The sequence below is a fragment of the Pleurodeles waltl genome, chromosome 6 (genome assembly GCF_031143425.1).
Source record: "Pleurodeles waltl isolate 20211129_DDA chromosome 6, aPleWal1.hap1.20221129, whole genome shotgun sequence".
Lineage (NCBI taxonomy): Eukaryota > Metazoa > Chordata > Amphibia > Caudata > Salamandridae > Pleurodeles > Pleurodeles waltl.
The window spans coordinates 83,376,183-83,390,430 of record NC_090445.1 but is presented as its reverse complement, the minus strand read 5'-3'; the positions used below and the strand labels follow the sequence as shown (position 1 = coordinate 83,390,430).

The 14,248-nt window shown below is 51.7% G+C and overlaps 1 non-coding gene across 1 annotated transcript; it reads right to left on the bottom strand.

Moving 5' to 3' along the window:
* Positions 1-13,289: 13,289 nt before the first annotated feature.
* On the bottom strand, positions 13,290-13,362 carry TRNAK-CUU (transfer RNA lysine (anticodon CUU)). Its single transcript has one exon. It is a non-coding gene; the product is annotated as a tRNA-Lys (tRNA).
* Between the last annotated feature and the right edge of the window lie 886 nt (positions 13,363-14,248).

Below are 14,248 nucleotides of genomic sequence, written 5' to 3'. Positions count from 1 at the left end.
GATCAGGTTTCGAGTGATTAAGCAGATAGAAGATGGCGGTCACGCCCGCGGCGGTGCGTACCGCAGCGATGCGTACCGCGACCGCCGGCGCACATCGTCATTGGCTCCTGAGACCCATAGGGTTCGATGTTAACCAATGCTGCTTTGCGCCGTGGTCTTCGAGCGTCTACCGCCACGGTGTGCCACGCCAGCGCATTGACCTCACATCCCATTGTCACACTTTACAGGTCAGGCAGCCGCCATTTCAAGGGCCCACATGGCTTAATTTGTACTGCGTCCCACAGGCCTAGGCCTTGCATTGCCACTCATACAAGCCATTCAATGCATAGCGAATCGTGTTCTGTGCAAGCTGTGGTTACGTACCTGTGGGTTGCTTGACTCTGTGCTCCATGTTGTCCTTCCTAGGCACCGTCCGCTGGGACTTGCGAGGAGACAGAGGAATGTTCCCGTGTACAGACCGCTGGTGGACCTGTCGACAATGGAAGAAAGACATGTCATACTGACATACAGACTTGACCGAGCCACTATACCGGAACTGTGTGCCCAGCTGGAGCCAGACCTGATGTCCCCCATTCGCCAACCCACAGGGATTCCCCCTCTGGTGCAGGTTCTGTCAGTACTCCATTTTTTGGCAAGTGGATCATTCCAAACAACAGTGGCCATATCATCAGGGATGTCTCAGCCTATGTTTTCTAAGGTTTTGTCCAGAGTGTTGTTTGCCCTGATGAAATACATGCGGAGATACATTGTTTTCCCTGAGGCGGGCGATTTGGCTACAGTGAAGGGTGATTTCTATGCCCTTGGCCATATCCCCAACATCATTGGTGCCATTGATGGGACCAATGTGGCTTTGGTTCCCCCCAGTGAAAGTGAGGAGGTGTACAGGAACAGAAAAAGTTATCATTCGATGAATGTCCAGGTGGTCTGTTTGGCTGACCAGTACATCTCCTATGTAAATGCCAAGTTCCCTGGGTCAGTGCATGACGCGTACATCATGCGAAATAGCAGCATCCCTTACGTGATGGAACAGCTACAGAGACACCGTGTGTGGCTAATTGGTGACTCTGGTTACCCCAACCTGTCGTGGTTACTGACCCCAGTGAGGAATCCCAGGGCAAGGGCAGAGGAACAGTACAATGAGGCCCATGGGCGTACTAGGAGGGTGATCGAGTGGACCTTCGGCCTCCTGAAGGCCAGGTTTAGGTGCCTGCATATGACAGGTGGATCCCTAATGTACTCACCAAAGAAGGTGTGCCATATCATCGTGGCCTGCTGTATGCTTCACAACCTGGCTTTGCGACGCCAGGTGCCTTTCCTGCAGGAGGATGGTCCAGATGGTGGTGTTGTAGCAGCTGTGGAGCCTGTGGAGAGTGAAGAGGAGGAAGACGACGGGGACGACACAGACAACAGGGACACAGTGATACAACAGTATTTTCAGTAGCACACAGGTACGAATCAACCCCGCCATTTTACATTTACTTAAAGTCTCCTGCCTCTCTACTGTCTGTGTTTCCCCCCAGTTCCTGTTAACTGAGTTGTGACTTTCCCTTCCGTTTTCAGAGCTGTGGGCCCCACTGCGTGACCTCTGCTTTGTTTGCCCATGGACTACAGCTGTGTGACAGTGGTATGTTGTCATCACAATGTAACTGAACATTTTGGCACCGTTATGTCTGATACATTTGTTCAAAATACAAGCAGACTCCAGATTTTTAAAGTGCAATAAGTGATTTTATTAAAGTGCTAAATTTAGGGACATGATTGAAAAACGGTGATGGGTGATGGTGGAGTAATGTCCATGGCAGAGTCCAGTTTTCAGTCTCACAGGTGCATTGTCCATATGCCTGTGGAAGGATGGAGCAGGGGCAGTTTAAGTTTGGACAGGGTGACAATGTGGGACAGTGGGATGACATCAGGGGGTATCGTTTGCTGGCGGGGGTCTTGGCATCCTACTCTGTCTTCTTGTGAGATCTCAGGTACCGCTTGCGGGGTGGTTCTTCTTCTGCAGGAGGTGGGGTTCTGGTGGCCTGTCGTTGTGTGGGGGCCTCCTGTACACTAGCGCCGGCGGAGGTGGTAGGCTGTTCCTGGTCCAGGCTAGTGACAGGGGCCCTTTGTGGTGCCACATGGCCCTGCAATGTGGTGACTATCTGGTTAAGGGCCACGACGATGGTCCCCATTGCGGAACTAATGTTTCTCAGTTCCTCTCTGAACCCCATGTACTGTTCCTCCTGCAGTACCTGGATCTCCTGGAACCTGGCCAGTACCGTAGCCATCGTCTCCTGGGAGCGGTGGTATGCTCCCATGATGGAGGAGAGGTCTTCTTGGAGAGTCGGTTCCCTGGGCCTGTCCCCCCCCCTGTCGCACAGCAGCCCTCCCAGTTCCCCTGTTTCCCTGGGCCTCTGTCCCTTGGACCGTGTGCCCACTACCACTGCCCCCAGGTCCCTGTTGTTGTTGGGTCAACCTGGGTGCCCTGTAGTGGTGGACACACCGCTGATTGATGTGTCCTGGAGACAGAGGCATGGGCCCGCTGGGTGGGAGCTGTGCTGGTGTTCCCAGAGGGGGTTAGGTCTGCTGTAGCCTGTGGCTGTCTGTGGGGAACCGACTGTCCTGAGGTCCCCGATGGGCTGGGCTGGTCATCTGGGTCCAGGGAGACAGAGCTGCTGTCATCACTGGGGGCCTCTTCTGGGGGTGGGATGGACATCTCTGGACCCTCCTGGGCGGTGTGGTGGCGTTCGGGTCCTGCAGGGGTATAAGAGTATGGTTATTTCTTCTGTGTGTGCCATTTCGTGTAATGGGTGGGTGGCCGTGTACCCCAGTGCTGGCATTCCCTTGTGGGGGCTTTTGTGACGGTGGCTTGTGGGGGAGATGGGTATGTGCAGTGGGCATGCTTTGGTGATGGGTGTCCATGCTTTGGGGAGGCATGCAGGGCTAGGTTTTGGGATGGGTGGGTTGTGATGGTGAGCCATTTGCAAGGAGTTGGTGTGATGGGGGTGGGGGTGAGGGTGGGGGTATGATTTGGCATGCAGGTGGGGTGGGGGGAATGAAGTAGTGAAGATTTGACTTACCAGAGTCCATTCCTCCGCCTACTCCTGCGAGGCCCTCAGGATGCAGGATGTGCAAGACTTCCTCCTCCCATGCTGTGAATTCTGGGGGAGTAGGTGGGGGTCCGCCGCCAGTCCGCTGTACCGCGATGTTGTGCCTTGATACCATGGAACGCACCTTCCCCCGTAGGTCGTTCCACCTCTTCCTGATGTCGTCCCGATTTCGTGGATGCTGTCCCACAGCGTTGACCCTGTCCACTATTCTGCTCCATAGCTCCATCTTCCTGGCAATGGTGGTGTGCTGCACCTGTGCCCCGAAGAGCTGGGGCTCTGCACAAACTATTTCCTCCACCATGACCCTGAGTTCGGCGTCAGAGAACCTGGGGTGTCTTTGGGGTGCCATGGGGTGGTGTGGAGGAGGTGAGGGGTGGTGTATGTGTTGTAGAGTGTGGTGAGTGTGGTGGTGTATGATGTTTTGTGCGTGGAAATTGTGTGGGTGATGTTGTGATTTGCCTCTGTGTGATGGTCTACTCTATGCTGTGCTGTCTCTCTCTGTCCTTCAGTCGCAATTGTGGTCGTAAGGGTTTGTGGGTGATGTGGGTGTGTGTTTTATATTTAATTGGGTGTGTGGGAGTGGTGTGTGTATGTGTCTCAGGTGTGTGTATTTTGAATTGTCCAATGTGGTAGTGTTTTGTAAAGGTGTGTGTATTTTGAGCGCGGCGGTGTGTACCGCCAATGGAATACCGCGGTTGAAAGACCACTGCGGGGATTTGTGGGTCAGAATGGCATGGGCGTATTTCTGTTGGCGTGACGGTGGAGGTTTGGTCATCGCCAGTTTTTCGCTGGCCGTTGCTGTGGCGGACTTTTGTTGATGTCGGGTTTTTGGCGGCTTGCCAGTTGCGGGTCAGAATGACCGTGGCGGTTTACCGCGACCACGGCGGTGTTATGGCAGTCTTCTGACCGGCGGTAAGCGCCTTTTACTGCCGAGGTCAGAATGACCACCAAAGTCTCTTTCATGCACAAAGTACCTGGTTTGGAGTGGAAAATCTCCTCAGAGGGCCACAGAAGAAGAGATACGTGGAAAAAGGGTGTGTGCGTCGATTTCTCCTCAGCACACACGGACTTGCGTCGTTATTTTTCACGCGGGGAAGTCGTGCGTCGTTTTCTGGTGCGCGGACAGTCTCTTTCTGTGGATCGTGGGGATTACCAGATGTCCCGGGTCTGTGCGTGGATTTTCCTCCTTGTTTTCCGGTTGCGCGTCGTTCTGCGGGGCTGCGCGTCGAAATTACGATCTCACGGCAGGCGTCGCGTCGATTTCTCCTCTAGAGGTCGGGCGGCGTTGTCCTTGTGAAGCCGTGCGTCGCAGTTCCGGTCGTCCCGAAGGTGTCGCGTCGATCAGCGTCGGTGTGTGGCGTTTTTCTCGTAGCGGAACAAGCTGTGCGTCGAAATTTTCGGCGCACGGAGCGTCCAAGTGAAAAAGAGAAGTCTTTTTGATCCTGAGACTTCAGGGAACAGGAGGCAAGCTCTATCCAAGCCCTTGGAGAGCACTTTCACAGCCAGACAAGAGTTCACCAAGGCAGCAGGCCAACAGCAAGGCAGCAGTCCTTTGTAGAAAGCAGACAGGTGAGTCCTTTGAGCAGCCAGGCAGTTCTTCTTGGCAGGATGTAGTTTCTGGTTCAGGTTTCTTCTCCAGCAAGTGTCTGATGAGGTAGGGCAGAGGCCCTGTTTTATACCCAAATGTGCCTTTGAAGTGGGGGAGACTTCAAAGAGTGGCTAAGAAGTGCACCAGGTCCCCTTTCAGTTCAATCCTGTCTGCCAGGGTCCCAGTAGGGGGTGTGGCAGTCCTTTGTGTGAGAGCAGGCCCTCCACCCTCTCAGCCAAGGAACACCCATTCAAAATGCAGATGTATGCAAGTGAGGCTGAGTACCCTGTGTTTGGGGTGTGTCTGAGTGAATGCACAAGGAGCTGTCAACTAAGCCCAGCCAGACGTGGATTGTAAGGCACAGAAAGATTTAAGTGCAAAGAAATGCTCACTTTCTAACAGTGGCATTTCTAGAATAGTAATTTTAAATCCAACTTCACCAGTAAGCAGGATTTTTTATTACCATTCTGGCCATACTAAATATGACCTTCCTACTCCTTTCAGATCAGCAGCTGCCACTTCAATACTGTATGAGGGCAGCCCAAATGTTAGCCTATGAAGGGAGCAGGCCTCACAGTAGTGCAAAAACGAATTTAGGAGTTTTACACTACCAGGACATGTAAACTACACAGGTACATGTCCTGCCTTTCACCCACACAGCACCCTGCTCTAGGGGTTACCTAGGGCACACATCAGAGGTGACTTATATGTGGAGAAAGGGGAGGTTTAGGCTTGGGAAGTACTTTTAAATGCCAAGTCGAGGTGACAGTGAAACTGCACACCCAGGCCTTGCAATGGCAGGCCTGAGACAAGGAAAAGGGACTACTTAAGTGGGTGGCACAACCAGTGCTGCAGGCCCACTAGTAGCATTTAATCTACCGGCCCTATGCACATAGAGTGCACATTACTAGGGACTTATAAGTAAATTAATAGTCCAATCAGGTATGATTCAAGGTTACCATGTTTTAAGGGAGAGAGCATATGCTCTTTAGCACTGGTTAGCAGTGGTAAAGTGCGAAGAGTCTAAAAGCCAGCAAAAACAGTGTCCAAAAAGTGGAGGGAGGCAGGCAAAAAGTTAGGGGTGACCACCCTAAGGCTGTCAGGTCTAACATGTGTCCCCCCCAGCTGAAAGTGGGGAGAGCTACCCGACCTCCTGGGAGCTCTCATCGCTAAGGCGGAAGTATTTGGAGAGACCATCAGCATTGGCGTGGTCAACCCCTGGGCGATGTTCCACTGTAAAGTCCATCCCCTGTAGGGAAATAAACCACCTCAAGAGTTTTGGATTCTCACCCCTCATCTGCATGAGCCATCTGAGGGGCCTGTGGTCTGTCTGAACCCGGAAGTGAGTCCCAAACAGGTAGGCTCTTAGCTTCTTCAGTGCCCAGACCACAGCAAAAGCTTCTCTCTCAATAGCACTCCACCTCTGTTCCCGTGTTAATAGCCTTCTGCTAATAAAGACTACTGGTTGGTCTAGGCCCTCCTCATTTAGCTGTGCTAGGACTGCCCCTATGCCATGCTCTGAAGCGTCTGTCTGCACAATAAATTCCTGGGAGTAGTCAGGGGCCTTGAGCACGGGGCCGTGCACATGGCTTCCTTCAGGGAGTCAAAGGCTTTCTGACAAGCCTCTGTCTAATTCACCAACCTAGGTTGTTTCTTGGAAGTGAGTTCTGTCATGGGTGACACAATGGTACCATAGCCCTTGACAAATCTGCGGTAGTATCCTGTGAGGCCTAAAAAGGCTCTCACCTCAGTCTGAGTTCTAGGTGGTTGCCAGGCCTTGATAGTTTCAATCTTGGCCTGGAGTGGCTGCACCTTGCCACCACCCACTAGGTGTCCCAAGTACACCACGGAACCCTGCCCAATCTGGCACTTACTAGCCTTGATGGTCAGGCCTGCCTGTTGCAGGGCCTGAAGCACATCCTTGAGGTGGAGCAGGTGTTCCTCCCAGCTGGAACTGTAGACAGCTATGTCATCCAGGTAGGCTGCACAGAAGGCATCCTTGCCAGCTAGGACCCCGTTAACCAACCGTTGGAAGGTAGCGGGGGCATTTTTCAATCCAAACGGCATCACCCGGAACTGGTAATGGCCATCAGGGGTTGAAAATGCGGATCTTTCTTTAGCCCCCTCAGTCAGGGCGATCTGCCAGTACCCTGAAGTAAGATCAAACGTACTCAGGAACTTGGCAGCGCCCAGCCTGTCAACGAGCTCATCAGCTCGGGGGATGGGGTGAGCATCAGTCCGTGTGACTGAGTTGGGACCCCGGTAGTCCACACAGAACCGGAGTTCTGGCTTTGCACCTGGGGCAGTAGCCTTAGGGACCAACACCACTGGGCTGGCCCAGGGACTACTGGATTTCTCGATAACCCTTAGAGCTAACATCTTGGAGACCTCCTCCTTGATGCTGGCCTTCACCTTATCCGATAACCTGTAAATTTTGTTCTTCACAGGGAGACTGTCACTGGTGTCAATGTCATGAACACAGAGGTGGGTCAGTCCAGGAGTAAGGGAGAACAGGGGGGAGAACTGCTCCAACAGCTCATAGCAGTCTCCTTTCTGGTTTAGAGTCAGGAAGTCAGAAAGAATGACCCCGTTCACTGACCCATCACCTTCTTGGGCAGAGAGGAGGTCGGGGAGAGGTTCACTCTCCTCTTCCATTCCTTCATCTGTGACCAGAAGCATGTTGATCTCAGACCTTTCAAAATGAGCTTTTAGTCGGTTATCATGGAGCACCCTTAGGGGATTCCTAGGGGTTTGGAGGTCCACTAGGTAAGTGGCCTCCCCTTTCCGCTCCTTTACTTCAAATGGGCCAGACCAGCGGTCCTGGAGAGCTCTAGGCTCTACTGGCTCCATTACCCACACTTTGTCTCCAGGTTGAAACTCTACCAGGGCGGCCTTCTGGTCATACCAGCATTTCATTACCTCTTGACTGGCCTCAAGGTTACTTTGGGCCTCTTTCCAGAAGCGGGTCATCTGGTTGCAGAGGGCCAACATGTAGCTGACCACGTCCTGAGGGGGTGCCTTTGGAGCTTTCTCCAACCCCTCCTTGACAATGCTTAAGGGTCCCCTGACAGGGTACCCATAGAGAAGCTCAAAGAGACTGAACCCTACCCCCCTCTGGGGGACCTCTCTGTAAGCAAAGAGAAGGCATGGTAAGAGGACGTCCCACTTACGCCTCATGGCCTCAGGGAGGCCACCAATCATGCCTTTCAAGGTCTTGTTGAATCTCTCCACAAGACCATTAGACTGGGGGTGATAGGGTGTGGTGAACTTGTAGGTTACACCACACGCATCCCACAGAGACTTCATGTATGCAGACATGAAGTTAGTGCCTCTGTCAGACACTATCTCCTTGGGGAATCCCACACGGGTAAATATCCCCATCAGAGTTCTGGTCACCACCGGTGCAGTTACGGTCCTCAGAGGGATTGCCTCTGGGTAACGGGTGGCATGGTCCACCAAAACCAGGATAAACCTGTTGCCTAAGGCAGTTTTGGGGTCCAATGGACCAACAATGTCGATGCCCACCTTTTCAAAGGGGATGCCAACGACAGGAAGTGGAATCAGGGGGGTTTTAACCCTTTTTCCTGCTTTACCACTGGCCTGGCAGGTAGGACAAGATCTGCAGAACTTATCTGAGTTTGTCCTCATTCTGGGCCAATAAAAGTGGGTGACAAGCCTGTCAAAGGTCTTGCCTTGCCCCAAATGTCCTGCCAGGGGAATGTCGTGAGCCAGACCCAGTAGGAAGGTTCGGTAACACTGGGGGACCACCAGCGTACGCGCTGCCCCAAAGGCCGGAACCTTAGGCTCACTGTAGAGGAGATCATTCTCCCAATATATGTGGTGATCGCCAGAGGTTTCACCTGCCGCCTTGTCTGAGGCTTGTTTCCTCAGACCTTCCAGAGTGGGACATTCTTTCTGCGCTTTGCAGAATTTCTCCCTGGTGGGTCCACCCTCAACTTGCCAGCCAGCAAGCTCAGGTAAGTCACCTAGGGTGGCAATGTCTTCCCCAGTTGCCTCGGGAGCCTCCTCCTCAGGAGCCCCGTCAGCCACTGCGGGAACTTCTGGGGCCGGTTTCCCGCGCCCCTTGCCCCTCCTCTTGGCAGCTCTCTGGGCCATTGTTCCAGGCTCCAGACGCCCTTGACTTCCCTCGCGGTCAGCCATGGACCGTGTGGTCATGCAGACCCACTCAGGTAATCCTAACATCTCCAGGTGAGACCTGAGCTCTACTTCTTTCCAAGCAGTATGCTCAAGATCATTGCCTAACAGACAATCTACAGGCATGGCAGGACTCACAGCTACTTTCAGAGTACCAGAGACCCCCCCCCCCCACTCAAAGGGAACCAGAGCCACCGGTAGGTGATTCTCACGATTGTCAGAGACTATGACCTGGTGGAATGTATTAGGGACTATCTGCTCTGTTGACACCAGCTGACTCTTGATAGTAGTCATACTGGCTCCTGTGTCACGCAGAGCCTCCACCTTCTGCCCATCAATGGTGACCCACTGCCTGTACTTGGAAGTATTTTGGGGCATGTAGGCTTTGGGCACCATTTCTCCTTCTCCCAGGGACACTAGGGAAATCTCTACTTGTTCCCCAAAGCTATCTGGGTCCATCTCCCCCCGATCACTACACTAGTCAACCCAGGTGTCTGTCCGGTAGTGGACGGTGCTCTCCTGGAGCACTGGGGGTCGCCTTTATAGTGACCGTACTGGTAACACTCCATGCATTTGGGGTTGGATTTTCCTGACCTATCATATGTCCCTGGCTTTTTCCCAAATCTGGAAAAGGAAGGGTTGCCACCCCCTCCTGGGAATTCTTTTGGGGGCCTTTGGAGAGTTCCTTATCTGTAAGTTTATCTCCCCCCTCTTTCTTCTGTTGGGAACCCTGACCCCCTTTGTGAGTGTCCCCCCCAGGTACCTTCTTGGACACTCTGGTGCTAACCCAGAGGTCCGCCTCCTCGGCAAGATTCCTGGGATCAGTCAGCTTACTATCCACTAAGTGCTGGCGCAACTCTGTATAAGTAGTATTAAGCATATGCTCTCTCAGAATCTAGTCATATAAACCTTTATAATCATCTACTTTGTTGCCCCGCACCCATCCATTCAGTGCCTTACTGGAGAAGTCAAAGAAATCTACCCATGTTTGTGTGGTTTTTTTGGTGCTGTCCCTGAACCTCTGACGGTATCCCTCAGGGGTCAGCCCAAACTTGGCAAGTAAAGTGGCTTTCTGAAGTGGGTATGTGTTTTGATCAGGTTGATCCAATGTGAGAAGTGTGTCCCTCCCCAATGGCGGTACATAACCCCACATAGCTACCCCCCATTGCCCTTCAGGAACCTCATGAGCCCTTAGTGCAACTTCATAGCAGCTAACCATTTATCTATGTCATCTCCCACCACAAAACTGGGCACCACATTTTTGGGTATACGAACCTTCTTTTGTCCAGCAGGTCCTGTCAGTATGCTGCCACCATTATTGCTGGATTCAGACTGCTTTGCCTTGAGATCCAGCTCCTTGAGACTCAGTTCATGAGCCAATAACAGTTTCTTTTCAGCCAAGGCTCTCTCAGCTGCAGCTTCAGCTCTTTCAGCTTCAATCTGTTTGGCTGCTCTTTCAGCCTCAGCTTGCTTGGCTTCTCTCTCTGCCCTTCTTTCCTCCTGTTGAGCCTCAATTTTCAGTTTTGCCATTTGCAACTCCCTTTCCTCTCTCCTTTCCTCTGCGGTCAGGCTTTGCACAGAGACACTGCTCCCTAGTCTGGAAGGGGGCACAATTGCAGTGGTAACACCATCCACAGATAGTGACAAATTCTCTGAGGGGCCATTTTCTGGCTCCTCTTCCTCATCATCCTCTTCTAAATGGGCTTCTGCCCAGGCCCTCAGCGCCACTTGAAAGTCCTCCTTTTTGGAGGCCTCTTGGGTGGGTACCCTCATTGCCCTGCAGAATCCTTTTAGTTGTTTTAACGTATATGTATCCAACAGGACTAGGTCAAAGTCTCCTATCTGAGACCCAGTCAGAGACATGTTGAGTGAGGATTTAGTTTTTGAAAATTGTCAGGAAAAAACGAATTTGCAAAAAGAGATAAAAATCAAGTTGACCTTCAACTGTGGGTAGGTAGTGAAATACTTAGCTACTGTATGTCACTGCACAAATACAAGTCCTATCCTCACCGCTGATCACCAATCTTAGAAATGGGGTTTTTGGTTGGCAGTCAGGTTACCCCCTGTCCAAGCAAAAGCCCTCACTCTAGTCAGTGTAAGTCACACACAATCCAAGATTATCCTGTGCCCACCCTCTGGTAGCTTGGCATGAGCAGTCAGGCTTAACTTAGAAGGCAATGTGTAAAGTATTTGTGCAATAAATCATACAATACCACCATATAGCACCACAAAAATACACCACACAGTGTTTAGAAAAATATATAATATTTATCAGGATAATTGTAGGTCAAAACGAAATAAAGTTTAATGTAAATTTGTAGAGATATCACTGGAAAGTGATATGAAATGTCTTAAGTCTTTAAAAAGCAAACAAAGTCTCTTTCACGCACAAAGTACCTGGTTTGGAGTGGAAAATCTCCTCAGAGGGCCACAGAAGAAGAGATACGTGGAAAAAGGGTGTGTGCGTCGATTTCTCTTCAGCACACACGGACTTGCGTCGTTATTTTTCACACGGGGAAGTCGTGCGTCGTTTTCCGGCGCGCGGACAGTCTCTTTCTATGGATCGCGGGGATTACCAGATGTCCCGGGTCTGTGCGTGGATTTTCCTGCTTGTTTTCCGGCTGCGCGTCGTTCTGCAGGGCTGCGCGTCAAAATTACGATCTCACGGCAGACGTCGCGTCGATTTCTCCTCTAGAGGCCGGGCAGCGTTGTCCTTGCGAAGCCGTGCATCGAAGTTCTGGTCGTCCTGAAGGCGTCGCGTCGATCAGCGTCGGTGTGCGGCGTTTTTGTCGCCGCGGAACAAGCTGTGCGTCGAAATTTCGGCGCACGGAGCATACAAGTGAAAAAGAGAAGTCTTTTTGGTCCTGAGACTTCAGGGAACAGGAGGCAAGCTCTATCCAAGCCCTTGGAGAGCACTTTCACAGCCAGACAAGAGTTCAGCAAGGCAGCAGGCCAACAGCAAGGCAGCAGTCCTTTGTAGAAAGGAGACAGGTGAGTCCTTTGAGCAGCCAGGCAGTTCTTCTTGGCAGGATGTAGTTTCTGGTTCAGGTTTCTTCTCCAGCAAGTGTCTGATGAGGTAGGGCAGAGGCCCTTTTTTTATACCCAAATGTGCCTTTGAAGTGGGGGAGACTTCAAAGAGTGGCTAAGAAGTGCACCAGGTCCCCTTTCAGTTCAATCCTGTCTGCCAGGGTCCCAGTAGGGGGTGTGGCAGTCCTTTGTGTGAGAGCAGGCCCTCCACCCTCCCAGCCCAGGAAGACCCATTCAAAATGCAGATGTATGCAAGTGAGGCTGAGTACCCTGTGTTTGAGGTGTGTCTGAGTGAATGCACAAGGAGCTGTCAACTAAGTCCAGCCAGACGTGGATTGTAAGGCACAGAAAGATTTAAGTGCAAAGAAATGCTCACTTTCTAACACAGGCATTTCTAGAATAGTAATATTAAATCCAACTTCACCAGTCAGCAGGATATTATATATAAACCATTCTGGCCATACTAAATATGACCTTCCTACTCCTTTCAGATCAGCAGCTACCACTTTAATACTGTATGAGGGCAGCCCCAATGTTAGCCTATGAAGGGAGCAGGCCTCACAGTAGTGCAAAAACGAATTTAGGAGTTTTACACTACCAGGACATGTAAACTACACAGGTACATGTCCTGCCTTTCACCCACACAGCACCCTGCTCTAGGGGTTACCTAGGGCACACATTAGAGGTGACTTATATGTGGAGAAAGGGGAGGTTTAGGCTTGGCAAGTACTTTTAAATGCCAAGTCCAGGTGACAGTGAAACTGCACACCCAGGCCTTGCAATGGCAGGCCTGAGACAAGGGAAAGGGGTTACTTAAGTGGGTGGCACAACCAGTGCTGCAGGCCCACTAGTAGCATTTAATCTACCGGCCCTATGCACATAGAGTGCACATTACTAGGGACTTATAAGTAAATTAATAGTCCAATCAGGTATGATTCAAGGTTACCATGTTTTAAGGGAGAGAGCATATGCACTTTAGCACTGGTTAGCAATAGCAGAGTGTGCAGAAGTGCGCAGAGTGTAAAAGCCAGCAAAAACAGTGTCCAAAAAGTGGAGGGAGGCAGGCAAAAAGTTAGGGGTGACCACCCTAAGGCTGTCAGGTCTAACACATAACACCAGCGGGGATGAGAACTTAAACTCCTCTTTTTGAAAGGATGGGTGGGGGACAGGACGGACTGGAGCGGACTCCGAGCTCGCTGTAAGCACGGGCGGCTCAGGCTAGGAAAGGGCACAGGAAAGGCTCGGCCTAGGACCGCTCCTAGCGGCGCCTCCCAGGGGGGGAAGTGCTGCGTTGTGTGAAGTCCTGTGGGAATCGTGAGGCAAACTGCAGTATGTGTGTGTGTTTAGTTTTAAGCCTCAGCGAAATATCTGAAAAAGGTGAGAGTTAATGTTAAACCCGAAAATGGAGAAGCCTTTAAAAAGCATCACACCCAACGTGGGGCTCGAACCCACGACCCTGAGATTAAGAGTCTCATGCTCTACCGACTGAGCTAGCCGGGCTGCTGTGCCTATGTCATTTCACACACCCTCTGTGTGTTCTTTGTGAGGAAGTAGTGTGTGGTTATCCCAGGAGGCCCCTTTGTTTCATTTTCTCTGCTGCTGACTCGACACAGGCACCTTTCTCTTTCTCCATCTCTCGCTCTACCCCAGTCTTATGTCCCCATCAGTCTCTCTGGAGCTCACTCTGGTACATACATGCATCTGTCCTCTCAACCTGTCTCTGGGCACATACTTAAATGTCCAGTAGAGAACAGCATGAACTCTCCCTGTTTCGCGAGGTGGCAGTCAGCCTCCAGAGCAGTGTTCCAGAGGCTGCCGGAATGGCCGAGCGGTGTAAGGTGCCGCATTCAAGAGCAGTATCTTCCCCAGTCCTGTGATCAAATCCCGCTGCCGAGATAAAGTAGTTTTCATACCTACTTTAATCATAACACCAGCGGGGATGAGACCTTAAACTAATCTTTTTGAAAGGATGGGGGAGGACAGGACGGACCGGAGCGGACTCCGAGCTCGCTGTAAGCACGGGCGGCTCAGGCTAGGAAAGGGCGCAGGAAAGGCTCGGACTAGGACTGCTCCCAGCGGCGCCTCCCAGGGCATCACAGGTACAGACTTGAACACCACGGTAGTCAAGAAGCACCGCAGGTACAGACTTGCACAGGGCAGACTGGCACAATGCAAAGAGCTACATCAGGGTAGTCAAGAAGCATTGCAGGTATAGACTGGTGTAATGCAAAGTGCTGCACACAGGATGTGTAGAAGTATTAAAGCGGTAGATTGGTGCAGGTCAGACTGGTGCAATGCAGAGAGGTACAGGACTGATGTTAAGTGTCAAGATACAGACTGGCACAGGGCAGACTTGTGCAATGCAGATAACTACAGCACTGATGTG